Source organism: Lissotriton vulgaris, chromosome 6 (genome assembly GCF_964263255.1).
Source record: "Lissotriton vulgaris chromosome 6, aLisVul1.2, whole genome shotgun sequence".
Classification (NCBI taxonomy): Eukaryota; Metazoa; Chordata; class Amphibia; order Caudata; family Salamandridae; genus Lissotriton; species Lissotriton vulgaris.
In genome coordinates this window covers 1,480,602,096-1,480,623,167 of record NC_141694.1, presented here as the reverse complement: position 1 = coordinate 1,480,623,167, position 21,072 = coordinate 1,480,602,096, and the positions used below count along the sequence as shown (strand labels likewise).

Below are 21,072 nucleotides of genomic sequence, written 5' to 3'. Positions count from 1 at the left end.
GTCCAAATGTTTGATCAAGCGCCAGGCACAGACTCAGGCGATCTAAAATGAACAACCACCACAACTTGCATGGGTTCTTTGTTGTTCTGTGGATCAGAAGCCAGTAGTACCACTTCTCCAATCTTATTCTCTAAAGCTTGACTTTACTGTGCACCTTCATCCTCAATGGCCCTCATGCAATGACAGACTGAAATCTAACTTAAACTTAGCGTACCAACTCTCATAAAAGGTTGTGACTGAAGGTAAGCTGCCCGGCAACGAGGAAGTAAATGGGTTGCTCTACAACGTGAAGGGAAAATAGATTGGTTGTTAGAAATGTCCTGTTGCCGTTGTGCCTACTGTTTGAGGAACAGTTACATTGTTTAAAGCTGGAGTGGAGAGTGTTCTGAAATATTCATATTGGAAAATGTACTTCTTTCAAGTTTATGCAAACTCACTTTTAGTTAGTCACATTATTTGCCTGTCCCTTGAAGAGAACAGTTGTTCCAAGCTCTCCCTTTTTACAATGCAAAATGTTGTTTTCCTAACATTGTTTATGCCTAAATATATAATCAAGTATTGTTCTCTTCTTATACTTTAAACAGTCAAAAATATAACCCGGTAGGCCAATTACTATTACCATAAACACTATCAATGTGATACTATGAATATGATATTATTGATTAATTTCAGCATACGTCGTTATTAAACATGTGCTACTATGCATTGTTACTTATTAGTATATATGATGTGAAGTCATATGCATTGCATTTATTTTGCGAATTATGAATTGCAGAGTTAACCACAACTGGCGAATTTCAGTGGTTCAATGGAATCTGGTCTCCCCCTATTTTGCCATTTAGTCTATGAGTTGGATGGAATGAAATCTTCTTTGTTGGATTTTACCAACAGTATCTTACTGTATTTGCTTAGCATGCGTTGTTTCAAATGAGACAGTCATTGAAAAACGATAATACTGTTAACTGCAATGTGAGTGTTATAGCCAATAACAAAGTAAGTACACATCATTGTTAATTTATAGCTTTTATTACGCTTAGTTCACCAGTATGCTTCTTTGCCAAATGAAATGACTTGTTCCTTCACACATATTACTTCTTTACTAAATGTTGGTACTTGTTCCTTCACATATAATCCACACTTGCATTAGTCATATAAGTTTCGAAATACCAAGTGCCAGATTTATCATAGCATGGGCAACACAATACTAAAGTTAGATTTACCGCGCAGTGCAAGGCTACCTTGTATGACCCTGCGTTGCCTGGTAAATTTGGAATAAGACAAGGCAGTGCATCGCTGCTTTGCGCTACTCAGACCTGGGAAGGCGTTCCGTGGGTGGAGTGTGGGTGTTCTGCCACAACCACCCATGGATTTTGGCGCATTCCCAGATATACTAAGACTGATAGATCTGGGAATGCGTCAAAATGCTGCGTCTTCCCAGGGGAGGCACAATGAGTGAAATATTATTTCTCCCCGTTGTTTCCTCTTTCAAAAAGGGTGTCCGTTCTTGCACAAAAACACTTCTGCCTGCAACGCAGGCACCTTTGCACCATGGTGCAACGAGCCTGCGCTGGAGTTAGGCGGCAGATTGTGCGCCAGTGCAGACAGAGAGCAGGAATGCACTATTTATTGGTAAATATGGTGCATTCCAGCCCTCTCTCTTTCACGCAGTGCAACAAGTTGTCTTGTTGTGTTGCATTGAATGAAAGATTGATAAATCTGGCCCTTAATGTTTTGAAATAATTTCTCTATAATAATAATAATAATAAATGCCACTTATAAAGCGCACGGCTACCTCCAACGGAGGTGTCCCGGCGCTAAATGCAGATTCACACTGAGGAAAAGAAAGGGGGGGGATACTACGGGAGGCTAAAGAGCCAAGTTTTCAGCACTTTCCTAAATGACACTTCTGACTTTATCATTCGAAGATGGACAGGCATGGAATTCCAAAGTGACGCAGTTCACACCGAGAAAGCTCGGCCGCCTATCCTGGCTTTAGAGAAACGAGGAATACTGAGCAGTTTCAAGTGAATAGATCTAAGAACCCTGTTTTGATGATAGTTTTGGAGTCTCTGTTTCAGGTAGCCCTGGCCCAGATCTCTTGTGGCTCTATAGGCGATGGTGAGCGCCTTAAACTCAATCCTCCTTTTGACAGGTAGCCAGTGGAGGCACCGCAGATGGGGGGAGATGTGGTAGCTGCAGCATTTTAGATTATTTGCAGCCTGCGGATCAGATACAATCAGATATAATGTTTGCAGCATGAATTTTGTATTGTAGTATACTTCTCTTAGGTTGTTTTACAGCAGCCTTTACTTGCAGATTAAAATATTGATGCTCACGGAAAAGATTTTGAATATATTTAGCTACCCCATTATACTGATTGAGCCTATTATGATATATATGTTCATAAATTTGAAGTTGAAAGTAAGGTTTGTTTCTCTTTTTCACAGGACAAGGTCTCACCAATCCATGACAATGGCGTTGTTGTGATCGAGGGGGTTTACGCTGACTGGAAGATGATTGGAAGACAGGAGGATGATGTTCTTGAAGCAGAGCAGTTGAACCAGAACTATGGTAAGTATAGTTAGAGACAACTTGAGCAAAAGCAAAGGCGGCATCTTTAGGTGTAGTTTAAAAATTGAACCATGTGTAAGATATGTGCCAAGATTTTGAGATCTAGTGATGCCTTGTAGTTAAGAGTTCACACAAGATCTGACTCGTGGTATAGTAAACAGGTCTGTAACTATCACCATCTGACACATGGAGGCACCCATTGTGAAGAAAGTGCCTTCCATCTGAACTTTCGGGCCCTGCTGCATGGAACAGTATTTGGGGACCAGCCCTGCAGGGAAAAACGATACTAAACATCCTTGCCAGTATTTAGATAGAGCACTTTTGACACTTTTCAAGGCAATTGAGATACATAGTTGGTGCTGCTGGGACATTGTTTTGAGAATTTTGAAACTTTGCAAATTGTTGTTTCTTGGCATTTGACGAAAAACTTGAGACCAAAACATTTTCTGTGGCTATTCATGTGGAATCACACATCGCCCCATGTTAGTTCTGGATTGTAAGATTAGTACATTTTAACAGATTTCTTAGCCCTCATTATCAATCAAGCCAGAGCGATTAATTCTGATACCAGGTTGTCTGTTGTATTATCTAGGTTGGCCTTTGGCGTTTCCTGACGATCAAACCAAAGTTGCTTTTATGTTATGTTACTTCAGTTGAAATACTGCAGAGGAGTATTCTTTTAGGAGAACAGTATATTTGTCTACCGTCTGTGAAAAAATGCAGAAATTGTTTGATGGGAAGTCACAAACTCTCTCAATAATGAATTGTTGAGTTTGAAAAATGGTCATCAAGCTTTACATTCATTTTATAGTTACAGCTGGTTGGCCTGAAGAGACAAGAGCCACATTATACATTATCAGAGCTTGCAGAATTATTAGATATATTGGCAAAGATTGTCAATCCACCTACTAAGCATACTGAACTAGTAGATCTGGTAGTGCAGTTAGCTCATCGGTTAGCAGTGTGTCACTTTGAGAAAAATAAAATTGAGACCAACGTGTCCGTAGTATTCCAAAAATTCAAAGAGAGTAGAAATTCAGACCTCCATGGACGTATGCAGTTAGGTAGTGTGAAATGTCCTCTTTCTAAAGAAGAAAGAGAAAGAAGAAGTGTACAAAACATATGTATGTATTGTGGTAAATTTGGACATTTTGTTAAAAACTGTTGAAGTTAACCTAAGATTTCCAAGAGTCAAGCATATGTAACTTCACATCTAGGAAAGATGTATTCAGCGGATAACTAAATCCCTCTGCAATAATGGGAGCTGAAATAATGGCGGAAAACATGTTGTTCCACCAGGGGGACTGAGTCAATTACTCCATCCCCCTGGTGGAGATAGCATGCAGCAAATTTATAAATGACCACCAAACTATCAGTCATTTATAAAGCAATGGCAGGAACCACTGTCACAGCAGTTCCTGTCAATGCATTTCACTGTTTGGTGAAGGGTTGCAGCAGCATAAGCCTGCACCAAACAGTTTTATTTTGAAGAAGAAATAAAAAAAAATAATGCTTCCTTCACCATGGGAGTCATCTCCCATGGTAAGGGGATCATTAGTTACATTTTACTGTCATTCATCGCCAGGGTTTTCCTGACAGTGACGGACAGTAAAATAATGGCTAAAATTCCATCCATCTAAAGTGGGCAGGTGGACATGTCTATTTAATCAAAAGGAGACTAGCTCATCAACTACTAAGTTAAAGGACTCAAATATGTTTTGTCAGGGGGTAGGAACACCTTGTAGGTGTGTTCATGAAGCCCTCACCCACCAATCTAGTTGGTGGCATGCTTCATCATCGGGCCCACCCAGTAACACCTAGCGTGTCCCGGGTGTGCTTCGACGCCTGATTACAGCGGAGCAGGTATATTGCTGAGTGTGCAGTGTGAGGTGTAAGGTATAGTGATGTTAAAACGGCTTGGCGGGGGTCCCAGTACCCGAGGGTAAATTAAACTTTAATACCTGGGCCTCCATCAGCGGTTAAAAATAAGGCTTTTTGGATGTAGGAGGCGAGTTACGACCTCTCACATCCAGTGGTGGGTCGACATGTTTCATCCAGTGCCTTATAACTATGCTGGCTTTCTTCAGGACCAAGATAAAAGGGTGTAGGTGTGAATTAAAGGTAATGGGTGTGTAATCCAGACTATGTCTATACACGCCCTAAAGTGTTTATCTATGTGTGAGAGGGGGATTCCCTTCTCAAAACACGCTAGTTTTAGCTGTATATGACTTCAAGGTAGAGAAGTGGCAAGGGGATGACCATCTTTTCTGGGCAGAGCCTGCCTGGGACCTGTTATGCCTCCTTCGCATACCGGTATACGGTCATACCGCCCTGCGCGCTAAAAGAGAAGGATTGTGCTTGCATTACAAGCGTTTTTAATAATTCCTCGTTTTTTATTTAATTTCGTTTTTAATTTATTTTTCCCCTGCTTTTAAGGGCTGCTTCTCCTATACTTGCACAATAATTGGTTTTGCACCGCGTTTTGCGGGTCCCTGATCCCTTTCTTTCTGCCCCTCGGCTGTTGAATTGTTTGGCGGCCATCTTGGTGAGGGTAGTTCGACCCCCTCATAAGGAGAGTAAACTCAGAGCTCTGCCTTGCTGGAAACACCTCAAACGAAGATTCTAACCTGTGCAGAGCGGTCATACCGCCCTGCGCGCTAAAAGAGAAGGATTGTGCTTGCATTACAAGCGTTTTTAATAATTCCTCGTTTTTTATTTAATTTCGTTTTTAATTTATTTTTCCCCTGCTTTTAAGGGCTGCTTCCCCTATACTTGCACACTAATTGGTTTTGCACCGCGTTTTGCGGGTCCCTGATCCCTTTCTTTCTGCCCCTCGGCAGTTGAATTGTTTGGCGGCCATCTTTGGTGAGGGTAGCTCGACCCCCTCATAAGGAGATCATGTTGACGCGCAGCGGTCACGAGCAGAAGGAATGCCGGATCACTGCCGGAGTCACGCCAGAGCCCAGCCCGTCTGCGCCCGTCAGCGCTGAGGACGGGCTGCAGGACGGGCTGCCCATCGACATTTTGCATTCCAATTCAGGTCGGTTAACTCATGATCTTGTTCCCAATCGTCTGACATACTCCGCATTTATTTTAATGTCCTTGCGACCCCGTACTCCCATTTTTTGTACTATCTGTACTCTACCTATCCATTATTTTACTTGTGCAGGTTGTGGCTTCTCTACCCGTAAAATGTCGCTTTCTAAGACGCAAACTGCTAAGGCACATCACCGGGGTAAATGGAAGGCCACTAAGATTCTTCAGCCTTCCCTTCCTCTCCAATTTCGGAGTATTAACTGCAGATCGCTCCCCAAAAACAAATTAAATTTGTTTGATTTCATAAACGAAGAGTTACCAGACACTTTGTTTTTAACCGAGACCTGGCTTCACGAAAGCTCTGGACCTGACATTGCTTTAGCCGTTCCTAACGTCAATGTGATGGTACGTCAGGACAGGGCTTCTGGGAAGGGTGGGGGGATCGCTATTATTTTTAAATCCATCTATCAATGTAAGTTGGAGTCGTTTTCCCTCCCTGGATGTGAGGCCGCTCTATTCAAATTAACGATTGGTCCTCAACTAACACTTACTGGTCTTCTAATATATCGCCCTTCGGGCAATGCTGGCCCTTGGATATCGTCTTTGGCCGATATTATATCCCCTATATTACTTAAATCGGCTAATCTCACCATTCTTGGTGACCTCAACATCCATCTTGAGGACGCTGAAGGTACCCTCAGTCAGTTGTTACTGTCAGATCTCGAAGTCTTCAATCTTTCACTTCAAAACTATGGGGCTACCCATTCAGCAGGTCACCTGTTAGACCCAATCATTTCTAACTTACCCTATGACTGCTCCCAAAGGGCCCGCCCACTAGAATGGACTGACCATTTTGCGGTACATTTTGCGTTACCTCTTTGTTCATCTAATGCTAAGCCTTGTGCTGGTAAGAGCAAGCTTTCTTATCGGTGGGACAAGCTTAATATGGTGGCATTTAATCAACACCTTTCTGAATCTATCCCGACTTTGGAAAAATCTGGATTAGAATTTAATGCTGCTGTGTCCCAGTGGCTAAGGGATGCTGTAACTGCACTTCTCCCTCCCATATCTAAGAATCACAGATCTCTTCATCCTCCCGCACCTTGGTTCTCAGAAGAGCTAAAATCTCAACGAGCCAAGTGCAAGGCATTAGAAAGAAAATGGAGGCGTTTCTATTCAATCCCCAGTAAGGCAGCTTATAAAGAGGCACTAAAGAGATATCATGTTAACTGTAAACTGGCCAAGGCCACTTTTACGGCATCTACGATCACTCAAGCCCAGAATTGTCCGCGGACTCTTTTTACAATGATAAAGAAACTAACAGGAGCAGACACAGTACCTTCTCCTCCGGCTTTGGACAAACCACAGTGTGATGCCATTGCTGATTTCTTTATTTCTAGGGTGGAGCGTATTCATGAATTTTTGTCTACCTTCCCCCCATCTGCTGAGTCCTCACTGGTGGTTACTTCTGGGAGTCCTCCCCTCCCTTCAACGATCATCAACGACTGGTCTTTATTTGATGACACTACCTTTGTCCCTATGAAAATTTTAAAACTGTTGGACCTCGAGCCACGGAGAATCCTAATGAGACTTTTAAATACCTCTCTTATAAAGTCTACAATGGCACAGGAGTGGAAACATGCTATGGCCGTTCCCTTGTTGAAGAAGACCGGCGCTGACATCACAAACCTAGCAAATTTTAGGCCCATATCCCTGCTGCCTGCATGTTCTAAAATTTTAGAACGACATGTGAACACCCAGCTTAATTCGTTTGTCGAAAGTGTGGGATATCTCCATCCATCCCAATCCGGGTTTCGCGCACATTATTCCACCGAATCCGCACTCCTTGGGGTGACGGAGAGGCTTTGGCACGGTATCGATCGCGGGGAGACCTTTGCACTCATCCTTTTGGATTTGAGTGCAGCGTTTGATACCGTGTCTAATTCCATCCTTCTTGACTCTCTCCGCTCCCTTGGTGTTGCTGGATCTGCGCTGGCCTGGATTGCCTCCTTTTTAAGCGGACGCACCTTTCAGGTATTTTCAACAGAAGCTGAATCTGCTGTCTACCCATCAGCATACGGCGTCCCCCAGGGGTTGATTCTCAGCCCTTTGCTGTTTAATATCTACATCAGACCCCTTGCTACCATCGTGGAGGACGCCGGTTTAACGCAGATAGTGTTCTCTCTCTCTAGCAGTGAGGGCCATGAGGTCTCTGCTTTGAAGTCTGGCCTATCATGCGTTGCTGCCTGGATGCACGACCATCTGCTCAAGCTCAAAGGTGATAAGACCGAGGTTGTTATTTTCGGCAAAAATAAAGATCTGTGGGGCCCTCGACATTGGCCTTGCGACATGGGTCCTCTGCCGAATCCAACCCCCGTAGCCCGCAACCTCGGCTTTCTTATTGACGATAAGCTCTCAATGAGACAGCAGACAACAAAGGTTCTCTGCAATCTGTTTCTCCATCTTAAGATGGTTGCAGAAGATCTTATGGATGTTACCTTGCTCTACTCGGAGAACTGTCGTCCAGGCTCTTGTGATCTCCTGCATCGACTATGGGAATGTGCTTTATCTTTGGGCCGATAAGGCCACAATAAACAAACTCCAGGTGGTGCAAAACTCATTAGCTCGTCTATTGTGTAATGTACCCCGGAGATCTTCTGCAGCCAAGGCTCTGTGTGACCTTCATTGGCTTAAGGTCCAGAACCGCGTACAATTTAAAACCTTATGTCTTCTTTTCAAAATTCGGCAGGGCTCTGCTCCTAAATACCTGCAGAACCTGGTTCAAGTCTATGAGCCTGGTCGTACTTTAAGATCCTCCACCAGTGGCAATCTCTTGGTTCCTAGAATTAAATTGGCCAAAATGGGCGGCCGCTCGTTTTCCTATCTTGGTCCAAGGATGTGGAATGCTCTTCCGCCAGCTCTGAAAGCCGAGACTGATTTCCTCTCATTTCGGAAAAAATTAAAGACTCTTTTGTTTAATTGATCCTTCTGCACTGTTTGTTCTGTTTGGGCTTTTTGCTTGCTTTCTTCTCTTGTCTGTCCCTGGCGCCGGGAAACCCATTGAGGGTAGCTGTGCGCAATACAAGTTTAGATAAATAAAATAAATAAATATACAGCTAAAACTAGCGTGTTTTGAGAAGGGAATCCCTCTCTCACACATAGATAAACACTTTAGGGCGTGTATACACATAGTCTGGATTACACACCCATTACCTTTAATTCACACCTACACCCTTTTATCTTGGCCCTGAAGAAAGCCAGCATAGTTATAAGGCACTGGCTAAAACATGTCGACCCACCACTGGATGTGAGAGGTCGTAACTCGCCTCCTACATCCAAAAAGCCTTATTTTTAACCACTGACGGAGGCCCAGTTATTAAAGTTTAATTTACCCTCGGGTACTGGGACCCCCGCCAAGCAGTTTTAACATCACTATACCTTACACCTCACACTGCACACTCAGCAATATACCTGCTCCGCTGTAATCAGGCGTCGAAGCACACTCGGGACACGCTAGGTGTTACTGGGTGGGCCCGATGATGAAGCATGCCACCAACTAGGTTGGTGGGTGAGGGCTTCATGAGCACACCTACAAGGTGTTCCTACCCCCTGACAAAACATATTTGAGTCCTTTAACTTAGTAGTTGATGAGCTAGTCTCCTTTTGATTAAATATATATAAACCCTGGGGATACGGACTAGCTATCTGGTCCTCTCTCTCTCTCTTGATACGCATACAGGTGGACATGTCGCCATTTGCCCAAAGGCCCTCACTGTGAGATGTTTGGCTTTGGAGGTGACAGAGTAGTTACCGCCGTAACCAAAACTATTTCCTGACTGCAATTAAATTGGGTGGACCATTATGTTGGTAGTGTGTATACTCTATTGCTGTTGCAACGGAGTATACACAGGACCAACACACCAATCGCCCCTTAAGTCAGTTTCAAACCGGCTAGTGAATATCATGCAGCCATCAGTTTCTCATCTGTTAGTACGAATTGAAATTACTTTGTAGAAGTACAGGAAATATTGTTATAGGGCTTTCAGTTTCTGAAGCCTCAGGAAATCATATAGACATTAAGGGCCAGATGTAGGTAAATATAATTTACCGACTCATAAATACCGAATTTTACCGATTCGGTATTTATGATTCGGTAAATTAGAAGGAGGGAGATGTAGGTAATTTTTTATTTTGAATTACCGAATCTGTAAGATTCGGTATTTACCGATTCGGTAAAAACCGAATCAGTATTCCCCATTGATTCCTATGGGCTTTTGAGCCCATAGGAATCAATGGGGCATACCGATTCGGTATTTACCGAATCGGTAAATACCGAATCCAGCAAGGGTGCAGGGGGTGTCACTTTGACACCCTCTAGCACCCCAAGTGCAGGCTTGTGGGCCATGTGGCACACATACATGCCCTAAGGGCATGTCTGTGTGTCACATTGCACAGGTGTGCATGCACAGATGTGCATGCACACCTGAATTCAGTATTTTACCACCCAATAGGATTGGGTGGTAAAATACCGACTCTTAAGGGCCTGTGGCACTCTGTGGAGTGCCACCTACATCTTGATTTACCGAATCGGTAAAATTACTGATTCGGTATTTTACAGAATCGGTAAATTTACCGAATCGGTAAATTTACCGATTCTGTAATAAAATGCCCCCTACATCTCAAAAACCAATTACCGGTCGGTAACGGCCGAAATCGGCCGTTACCGACCGGTAATTGCCGACCTACATCTGGCCCCAGGTTTGCTTTATCCTTGTAGATACATGTGATTAAGAAAACAGTTCCAAACAAGGTTTAAGGCGGTGGATGACTCTACTTGTCTTCAGGGCTTGTATTTTTTCATATGCATATGATTTATTTGATCTGTTTTAGGAACTATCATGAAAAGAAGGATTTTGATTTGATTTATGCACCTCAGTTTAAACCGATTGTAGTATGTGTTTAATTGTGCATAATCGCAGTATTGATTGAGAAGCAGGAATGATACAATTGAATTGTTATTATTGTGTGCACAGTTCTTTGTTATGTGGTAAATCATCCAATGGTCACCCCTCAAACACACTAGCAGGATTGATGGCACCTCTTGTTATTGGTAGAGTTATTTGTTTGACTTCTGGTTTAATGGAAGAGATGTGGCGCAGCGGCCAGGGCGACTGACGCTGGACGCTGGACGCTGGGGATCACGGTTCAATCCCCGGCTCCGGTGGCAGGGGTCTGCCCAGCACCATATGAATCTGGGCAATAGCTCGCTTAATGTTCCCGACGGCCCCAAGCGCCTTGACACCTTCGGGTAATTGTTTGCGCTTTACAAATACTGGACATTTACATTTACATAAACATTTATTAAATTCCCCATAGAAACAATGATTGTAAGATTGATTTGGAACAAGGAGTACCTATGCCTTGTAGTACCTTGATGTAGAGTATATAGTATATGCATCCACAGAGTTTGAGAAAGAAAATCATATAAGTATAATTATAGAAACCATGGCAAGGGATTTATCAGACCATCACAATCTCCTGTTTCCTCTACCTTTTTTTGTTGTACCCAAGAAGGGAGGGGAGCTAAGAACATGTATATTTTATAGAGCAATCAACAGGATTGCACTTAAAAATAGATATTTGTTGCCTTTGATATCCATTCTCCTAGTTCAGATCACATAAACTAAGATTATCACTAAACTTGAGCTTAGGAGAGTGTGCCATTTAGAAGGAGTTTGAAAAACGTCATTTTGCATAACATTTGGCTTACTTTATTAACAGGTGATGCTCTTTGGACTCTCCAGCTGCCTTTCAATATTTTGATGATGAAGTCCTGAGGGGTGTTTTGGATGTGTTCTGCATAGTAATTGAATCCCTGGAGTCACATGTACTTATGTTAAGGCAGTGTTGCACGTTTTAAGAGACCACCATCCTGGCACCAAATATTAAGTATGTTTTTCGTACCACTTCATTAGAACTTTTGGGAGTATTTGGATGGACAAGAAGAAGGTCTCAGAAATAATTTTTACTGTTTATAAGGTGTTCCTTTAATTCAGTATTCTATGAATATGCTCTGTGATCTGGATGTTATTCAATGTGGCAGGTTCGTAATCTTCAACGAAAAGAAGTGCCAATACTGTTCTCTTATTTCTACTTGAATCAGCTCAAAACATGCGATTTAAACACTATGCTTTGTTATCACGTTTTCTTTAAATGAATCTTTTTATTATTTTGCAAAAATTCTTCTTCATAAATTTGGTTATCATTTCACCAATTTTCACATTTCAAAAGCCCATTTGTACACAACATATACATTTTTACATAAAATTGTCTTCTTGACACATTACCCTATGTACATTTTCAATCATTCATTCAAGGCTCCTATCATTCAAACATTCCCTCTCATGCATCCACAAACATCACACATTCATATATTTACACTGGAATAACAATATTCTCAGAATGCCATAGATTACTCCTTTTGAAAACACTTTTTTGATCAATTGTGTCTTAGTTATTTGATCTTATGGCTCTAATTACAGTCTACGCGTTTCGAACTCGCTGTGTTTATGGAGTTCTCATCAGGACAAGAGCTGAGAAGAAAGGAAAAAACCTTTCTTTAGAGAATTGCTGTAACTCATGTGACTTCTTACTACTGACTACACCACTTGACGCTTCCTTTTCTTACCTCTTTTGCTCAGAGCAAATGCAATGGCTTTAAGTCATTCCCGGCGCCAAACCATCTAATTAAAAACCAAATAAAGACTGCTGTTACTGGACTGTTTCAATCAAAATGCATTCAACCAAACCCTGGCAGTTACAGACTTACTTTAATTTCAGGATCCTACGTCCGTCTACATTTTTATCGGCTGCCTGGCCTTTAGAGAGAGGAGGGGTACTTTAATACATGGTCTAACTCATGGGGCATTTTTGTTCATTTTTAAGATGTGAATAAGTGATGTCTCTTACTTGAAATTATTGCGCAGGCACAGTGTATACAGATTTATTGCGTGGCGTCTGCCTACAAAGAGAAAGGAACCACTAGTTACTTGAACATTCGTTTATTTTCTCGCAGCAAGACTCTCTGAAGCCTTCTATCATTTTGTTCAGGGCTTACCAGTTTCAGTCGTCAGCTTCACAGAAGGGGTAATCACTGTCGGCGTCTTGATAGAACCGGAGTCTCAGGCGCCCGATAAATGGCGTTCTACTTCCGGGTCCACAAAGAAACATGGGGGGTGTAGTTCATGCAGACTAACGCTTGTGGATTATCTATATTTTCGCTATATCTCCAAGAGTTTATGGAACAAATCGATCTTTCCTTTTTTGTTCACATGGGTCTCAATCTCTTTGTGAGACTTGGTTCGACTTTCACAGCGAGTCTTGTGTATGTTGGTGTTAAGTATATGTGAAATTGAATTCAGAGTCACTGCGGTGGCCATCTTGGAATGTGGTTCACTTTACATACTTTGCACCATATTCACTTTTGACACTGCACCATATGTTATTGAAGTCTCTCAATCAGGTGTATTTGTGTTTATTTCGAAAGGTTTTATTAGTTGGTGGTAGTCTACCTAATTTAGTTTATACATTTCTGTAAGTTTGTTTAGTCCGTGTATGGCTGAATTAAATTTGACAATTAGCATTGCCTCTCTTCTTGATAGTTTAACCTCCAGGTCACCTCCTCTTATGTCCTGTTCAACTTTGGAAATTACTGTCCAAGACAGATCAGTTTATTTTGTGATTGTTTAGGCGCCAATGGTTCACCAGAGGAGCTGTCAAGACATTTTTCTTAATTCTTGACTTGTGTTGCTGAATCCTTATTTGCACTTCTTGGTTCGTTTTACCAATGTATAGTAAATTACACGGGCATTTGATCCCATATATTATGTAGAGTGATTTACAATTGGTAAACGTCTTGTGTTTCCACACAATGTTGTTATGTCTGAAGGTGGTGCCCTCTACTGTGGTGTTGCAACATGAGCAAGTTCCACATTTGCAGTGTCCTTGAATTGGTGGTAGGCCCATCATTGCTAGTTGTTTTTTTTCTACTTTTTTCAACATATTTGAGTTTGGGCAGTATGTTGATACAAACACCATTCTGTCTGGTTCTTTCTTTATCCTTTTTTCCAGAAGACAATCGCGTGGTGTCCACCACTCTCTTTTCATTGATTTCCTCAACAATTTCTTTAGATACCCTCATTGTAATAAGTTGTCTGTCAGTTTTCCTGCATGTTTGAAGTATTCTTCCTTATATTGACAATTTCGGCGAATTCGTAGGTACTGGCCGTACGGAAGGTTGTCTTTGAGGCTTCGAGGGTGGTTATTCGTAAAATGTAATGCCTTGTTGCGGTCTGTTGATTTTTTGAAAAGAGTAGTAACTAGGCCGCCTTCCGAAGGGTAAACTTCAACATCAAGGAATGGCATCTTTTTTTGTGAGTGGCTCATGCTGAATTTAATTGCTTGTGTCTTATTATTTAGCCATTCGTGGAATTTTAGCAGTCCCTCTTCTGTGCCAGTCCAGACGAAAAAAATGTCGTCTATATAACGACTCCACCTTTGTATCGTATAGAGGACGTGTTGTGCGATTTTTACTCTAGGCCAGAAGCACGGAGACATCTACAGAACTATCAAGGGAGATCACAAAATAATTTCATTACGTTCTCCGACACGTCCTCTTCAGGAAATAGTAGCGAGGGAGAAAATTCAGAACCCCGCAGGAACAACAACAGAAGAGGTTCCTTCCAACAACCCCAACAAGGGCCTTTTTTAGGACGAGGCCAGACGAAAGCTCGAGGCAAAGCAAGATACAACTATCAGCCCTGGGAAATGTCAACAAGACGACAACACTACAAGAATAAACAGCGTCGCCAATATTTAAATTGTCGAATAAAATCTTAACTAAAGATGAAGAGAGTGTCCTACGTGAAGGACTTTCATTTGTACCAACTAGAAGAAACAGATTTTGTTAAACTTAAAACAGAAACAATAGAATTCTGTCGCAAAGTTAGACTAAAAACTTTCTTCTCTGAGAACCCATTTCAACCCACAGCAGAGACTACAGAGCTAAGAAATAAATAAGTATTTTGCCCCCCGACTAACAAAATCCCGAAAGAAGTGGTCACATTCGAGAGAACTATTTTGTCTGCCATCACCTAAATGGAAACAAAGAAAAAATGGACCAAACACAATATTACAAAATTAGAGTCAGAAGCCTTGATCAATCTAAAAAAAAAACACTTCGGTTATTATTAAACAAGCCGATAAAGGCGGCTCAATTTTAGTTTGGGACCGGACCCTTTACACCACGGAGGTCAAAAGACAATTAGATGACATTGCTTGTTATCGGAAAATCAATACAGACCCCATATCGGAATTGAAAAATGAACTCCATGCAATTATTGATGAAGGTTACAACCAAGGCTTTGTGGGCAAAAAAGAAATGGAATACTTAAAAATCAAAAACCCAAGGATCCCGCTTTTTTATGTTTTACCAAAAATACATATAAATGAAAATGCACCGCCCGGAAGACCAATAGTGTCTGGGTGCGACTCATTGCTGGAGCACATTGCGAAATTTGTTGATTTCTTTCTGAAACCCTTTCTGCCAAGTGTAAAATCATTTATACGAGATACAACTGATTTTATCAATAAACTGACGATGATTAATTTTGAGAAAACTAAACACTGGATGGTCACCATGAACGTTACGTTCTTATATACACAAATTCCGCAGGATGAGGGTGTGCAGGTCCTTGAAGCCATTCTTGAAAAAAGAGAAAGACCACATGAAGTCCCAAGTGAATTTATTTTGAAACTTGCAGAGTTTGCACTAAAGAGAAATTATTTTACTTTTGACGGCGACTTCTACTTTCAAATTGGCGGAGTTGCCATGGGATGTCTTTTCGCACCTGAACTGGCGGTTCTATTTATGTCAAGATACGAAGAGACTTTCGTCTACCAAAACAATCCTTATGGCCAATGGATACAAAGCTGGGGTCGGTATATAGACGACATTTTTTTCATCTGGACTGGCACACAAGAGGGACTGCTAAAATTCCATGAATGGCTAAATAATAAGAAACAAGCAATTACATTCAGCATGAGCCACTCACAAAAAAAGATACCATTCCTGGATGTTGAGGTTTACCCTTCGGAAGGCGGCCTAGTTACTACTCTTTTAAAAAAATCAAGTGACCGCAACAAGGCATTACATTTTACGAGTAACCACCCTCGAAGCCTCAAAGACAACCTTCCGTACGGTCAGTACCTACGAATTTGCCGAAATTGTCAATATAAGGATGAATACTTCAAACATGCAGGAAAACTGACAGACAACTTATTATAATGAGGGTATCCAAAGAAATTGTTGAGGAAATCAATGAAAAGAGCAAGGTGGCACCACGTGATTGTCTTCTGGAAAAAAGGATAAAGAAAGAACCAGACAGAATGGTGTTTGTATCAACATACTGCCCAAACTCAAATATGTTGAAAAAAGTAGTGAAAAACAACTGGCATCTACTTAAAAATCTGAATGGATTCTTGCATAATGAACCACTATTTGCATTTAAGAAAGATTGCAGCATAGCCAATCAGTTGGTTCGTGCAGCACTGCCACAAAAGAAACAGCCCAATTTAATAGCAATGATGGGCCTACCACCAATTCACGGACACCGCAAATGTGGAACTTGCTCATGTTGCTACCTCACAGTAGAGGGCACCCCCTTCAGACATAACAACATTGTGTGGAAACACAAGACGTTTACCAATTGTAAATCACGCTACGTAATATATGGGATCAAATGCCTGTGTAATTTACTATACATTGGTAAAACGAACCAAGAAGTGCGAATAAGGATTCAGCAACACAAGTCAAGAATTAAGAAAAATGTCTTGACAGCTCCTCTGGTGAACCATTGGCACCTAAACAATCACAAAGAAACTGATCTGTCTTGGACAGTAATTTCCAAAGTAGAACAGGACATAAGCGGAGGCGACCTGGAGGTTAAACTATCAAGAAGAGAGGCAATGCTAATTGTCACGTTTAATTCAGCCATACACGGACTAAACGAACTTACAGAAATTTATAAACTAAATTAAGTAGACTACCACCAACTAATAAAGCCTTTCGAGATAAACACAAATACATCTGATTGAGAGACTTCAATAACATATGGTGCAGTATCAAAAGTGAATATGGTGCAAAGTATGTAAAGTGAACCACATTCCAAGATGGCCACCGCAGTGACTCTGAATTCAATTTCACATATACTTAACACCAACGTAAACAAGACTCGCTGTGAAAGTCGAACCAAGTCTCACAAAGAGATTGAGACCCATGTGAACAAAAAAGGAAAGATCGATTTGTTCCATAAACTCTTGGAGATATAGCGAAAATATAGGTAATTCACACACGTTAGTCCGCATAAACTACACCCCCTTGATCCTTTGCGGACCCGGAAGTAGAACGCCATTTATCAGACGCCAGGGACTCCGGTTCTATCAAGACTCCAACAGTGATTACCCCTTCGGTGAGGCTGACGACTGAAACTGGTAAGCCCTGAACAAAAGGATAGAAGGCTTCAGAGAGTCTTGCTGCGAGAAAATAAACGAATGTTCAAGTAACTAGCGGTTCCTTTCTCTTTGTAGGCACTAGTCACGCAATAAATCTGTATACACTGTGCCTGCACAATCATTTCAAGTAAGAGACATCACTTATTCTCATCATAAACATGAATAAAAATGCCCCATGAGTCACACCATTTATCAAAGTTCCCCTCCTCTCTCTATAGGCCAGGCAGCTGATAAAAATATAGGTGGACGTAGGATCCTGAAATTAAAGTAAGTCTGTAACTGCCAGGGTTTGGTTGAATGCATTTTGATTGAAACAGTCCAGTAACAGCAGTCTTTATTCGGTTTTTAATTAGATGGTTTGGCGCCGGGGATGACATAAAGCCATTGCATATGCTCTGAGCAAAAGAGGTAAGAAAAGGAAGCATCAAGTGGGGTAGTCAGTAGTAAGAAGTCACATGAGTTACAACAATTCTCTATAGAAAGGTTTTTTTCCTTTCTTCACAGCTCTTGTCCTGAAGAGAACTCCATAAACACCGCGAGTTCGAAACGCGTAAACTGTAATTAGAGCCATAAGATCAAATAACCAAGACACAATCGATCAAAAAAGTGTTTTCAAAAGGAGTAATCTATGGCATTCTGAGAATATTGTTATTCCAGTGTAATATATGAATGTGTGATGTCTGTGGATGCATGAGAGGGAATGTTTGAATGATAGGAGCCTTGAATGAATGATTGGAAATGTACATAGGGTAATGTGTCAAGACAATTTTATGTAAAAATGTATATGCTGTTTACAGATGGTCTTTTGAAATGTGGAAATTGGTGAAATGATAACCAAATTTATGAAGAAGAATTTTTGCAAAATAATAAAAAGATTCATTCAGAGAAAACGTGATAACAAAGCATAGTGTTTAAATCGTATGTTTTGAGCTGATTCAAGTAGAAATAAGAGAACAGTATTGGCACTTCTTTTTGTTAAATATTAGTCAGTGGCTAAGCCTTGCTGTTGGGAGCCCAGACCCAGTGGTGGTTTTCCGGTTCGTAATCTTCAGCATAATAAATGTACATTACAAAATGTGTACAATAAAGAGCTGAGAAATACAAGCGTCGCCGCTTGTCCTAATGCGCACTGTTGCGTTACCTGCTGGAGTGCTAGCTTTACAATTTTAAACCAATTGTACATATCAATTCAACATTCAATAAAGATAGTTTAATTCATGAGTACGTTTGTGCGTATACATTTTACTTGATTATTTTTTGAAAAAACATGTGATTCAACCAATTATAGTTTTCATTGGATTATGGTTACACTTTCATAAATCATACATAAACATTTGATACATTTCTTAGTGATGCCCTATGCATTTCGGGCCTCTTGGCCCTTCTTCGGGGGCGGTATCTGTGGAAATCAAAAAGATAAAACGCTCTATTTGACAATGTTCTAGAGTTACAGTTGGCATTATGTTTGGTTTGAATAGCTTCACCCGTGTATGGGTGTTTGATGTTACTGCTTACTATGACATTGTTACACTGTACACAGTTGTGACATTTCGTGGTTCCTCGATGGCTTTCTTGAGAGGTCCTGATGGGTGTTTTTAACAGCTCTTTAATGTTCCTGGATCTTTTATAGGCAAAAATCGGTTTGTCGTTAAATAACCCTTGGAAATCCTGTTCATTGCTGAGAAGATCCCAATGTTGGATAATGCTTTTTTTAATTTCTCGGGAGCAAGTTGAGTACTTGGATACAAATACCTGTCGATTTGTCTGAGATTTAGTAGTGGATATAAGTAGTGAGTCTCTGTTCTTAGTGGCTACTTTTTGTTTGGTGTTCTCAAGTAATGCTTTGGGGTATTTCTTCTCAATGTATTTGTCGATGATGGTTTCCAAATTTTGTTCGAGTGTTTGTGTATCGGTACATATTCTTTTGGCTCTTAACATCTGTGAATATGGCAGATTTTCAATGAGGTTCTTTGGGTGAAAGCTGTTGAACATTAATGCAGTATTTCTGTCAGTGGCTTTGTGGTATATTTCCGTGCCAATTTCATTGTTTTCTAGTTTTACTAGCACGTCTAAAAAAGGAATACTTGTGCTTTTTATGGTGCTGGTAAACTGAAGATTCTCATCTAAAGTGTTCAGTTCAGTGATTTTGTGCTCGAGCATTTCTTGGGTGTTGTGCCATATCAGGAAAATGTCGTCGATATACCGACAGTACATAGTAGTGTTATCTTGCCATTCAGGGTCCTTAAGCAGATGCTCTTCTTCAAATTTTGCCATATACGTGTTTGCGTAGGCTGGGGCTCCGGAAAATCCCATGGATGTTCCTTTGTTTTGTAGGAAAAATTCGGTCTTGTATATTTTCTCCTCACTATATATTTTAACACTTCTACTCGATATTTAAACACTTCTACTCGGTATCTCTGTTGGTTCTTTGCTTATGATATTCAACACCAATCTATTCTGTTCTACACTACTAGAACTGTAGTTCTACTACTGCCTGCATTTGATTCTAATTCCTAAACATCTTCTGACTGTCTACCTAGTACATTCCTAGAACATTGTCAAATAGAGCGTTTTATCTTTTTGATTTCCACAGATACCGCCCCCGAAGAAGGGCCAAGAGGCCCGAAATGCATAGGGCATCACTAAGAAATGTATCAAATGTTTATGTATGATTTATGAAAGTGTAACCATAATCCAATGAAAACTATAATTGGTTGAATCACATGTTTTTTCAAAAAATAATCAAGTAAAATGTTTACGCACAAACGTACTCATGAATTAAACTATCTTTATTGAATGTTGAATTGATATGTACATTTGGTTTAAAATTGTAAAGCTAGCACTCCAGCAGGTAACGCAACAGTGCGCATTAGGACAAGCGGCGACGCTTGTATTTCTCTGCTAATTGAATAGCACAATATGGACATTGTGCTTACCTAAGCAGCACGCTTTGAGTAACATTTAAAAATCAGGTTCTAAGGTTAAAAATTAGGTGTGCCCAGCTCCAGTTCCGTAGTTTTACAATAAAGAGCTACCTTTGCATGGGCTAACGACGCTGATCAACTTTTTTCTTTTTTGGCATAACACTTTTCTTGTTCCCCCTATTGTGCAACAGCCAAATGTTGAGCTTCCATTTATTGTTAAGAAGTTTTTTCTCAGAGGAATCCAGTAGCTGGACAGGCCCATCCAATGCTCTACTTTTCACAGACAGGGAACTTCTGGCAAGTAAGAGATCTTTTGAAGAATGGAAGCATCATTTATTAGGAGCCAAACAAATAGTAAAGTGTTAGAACACGCTGTCTCTATATGGCAGAGGTATGCACTTCTGACAAATAGGGACACACCTTTTCTAGTCAGGGCAAGGGGATCACACCCTTTGATAACCCCTGCTCACCCCCTTGGTAGCTTGGCAGAGCAGACAGGCGTATCTCAGAGGCTGTGTGTTAAGCATTTATGACCACATACAGTAATAAAGGGAATACACTACAAATGGACACGACACAGTAGTATTATAAAAATAAGGATTTTTATATAAGGCTTAGCACAAGACCAAATAACAAAAAAATATACCACAATCTTAATAAATACTCTTGGAAGGAAAAATAATAGTTTCAAGTGTAGTTTCTTCTTAGCACAAGAGTCTTTAGTATCAAAAGCAACTCTTCTTCTTTAAAACACAGTTCTTGGCAACAATGTAACCCACACGGGAGTCACACGACGTCGAGGCAAAGTTAATCCAAAGGGTTCGGTGTCGACCGCGAGGAGCGCTACGTCGAGCCCGGAGTCGCACAGACCCCCACAACACAGTACCTTGGAAAAGCGAAGCACACGATGATCAGTGGCGTCGAGATGTCTGGCGTCGCGTCTTCGGCGTCGATCCGGCCTCGGAGTCTG

The 21,072-nt window shown here is 41.0% G+C and overlaps 1 pseudogene; it reads left to right on the top strand.

Annotated features, from left to right (window-relative positions):
* Positions 1–21,072, top strand: part of LOC147709025 (uncharacterized) — an 84,671-nt pseudogene that overhangs the window by 9,940 nt on the left and 53,659 nt on the right.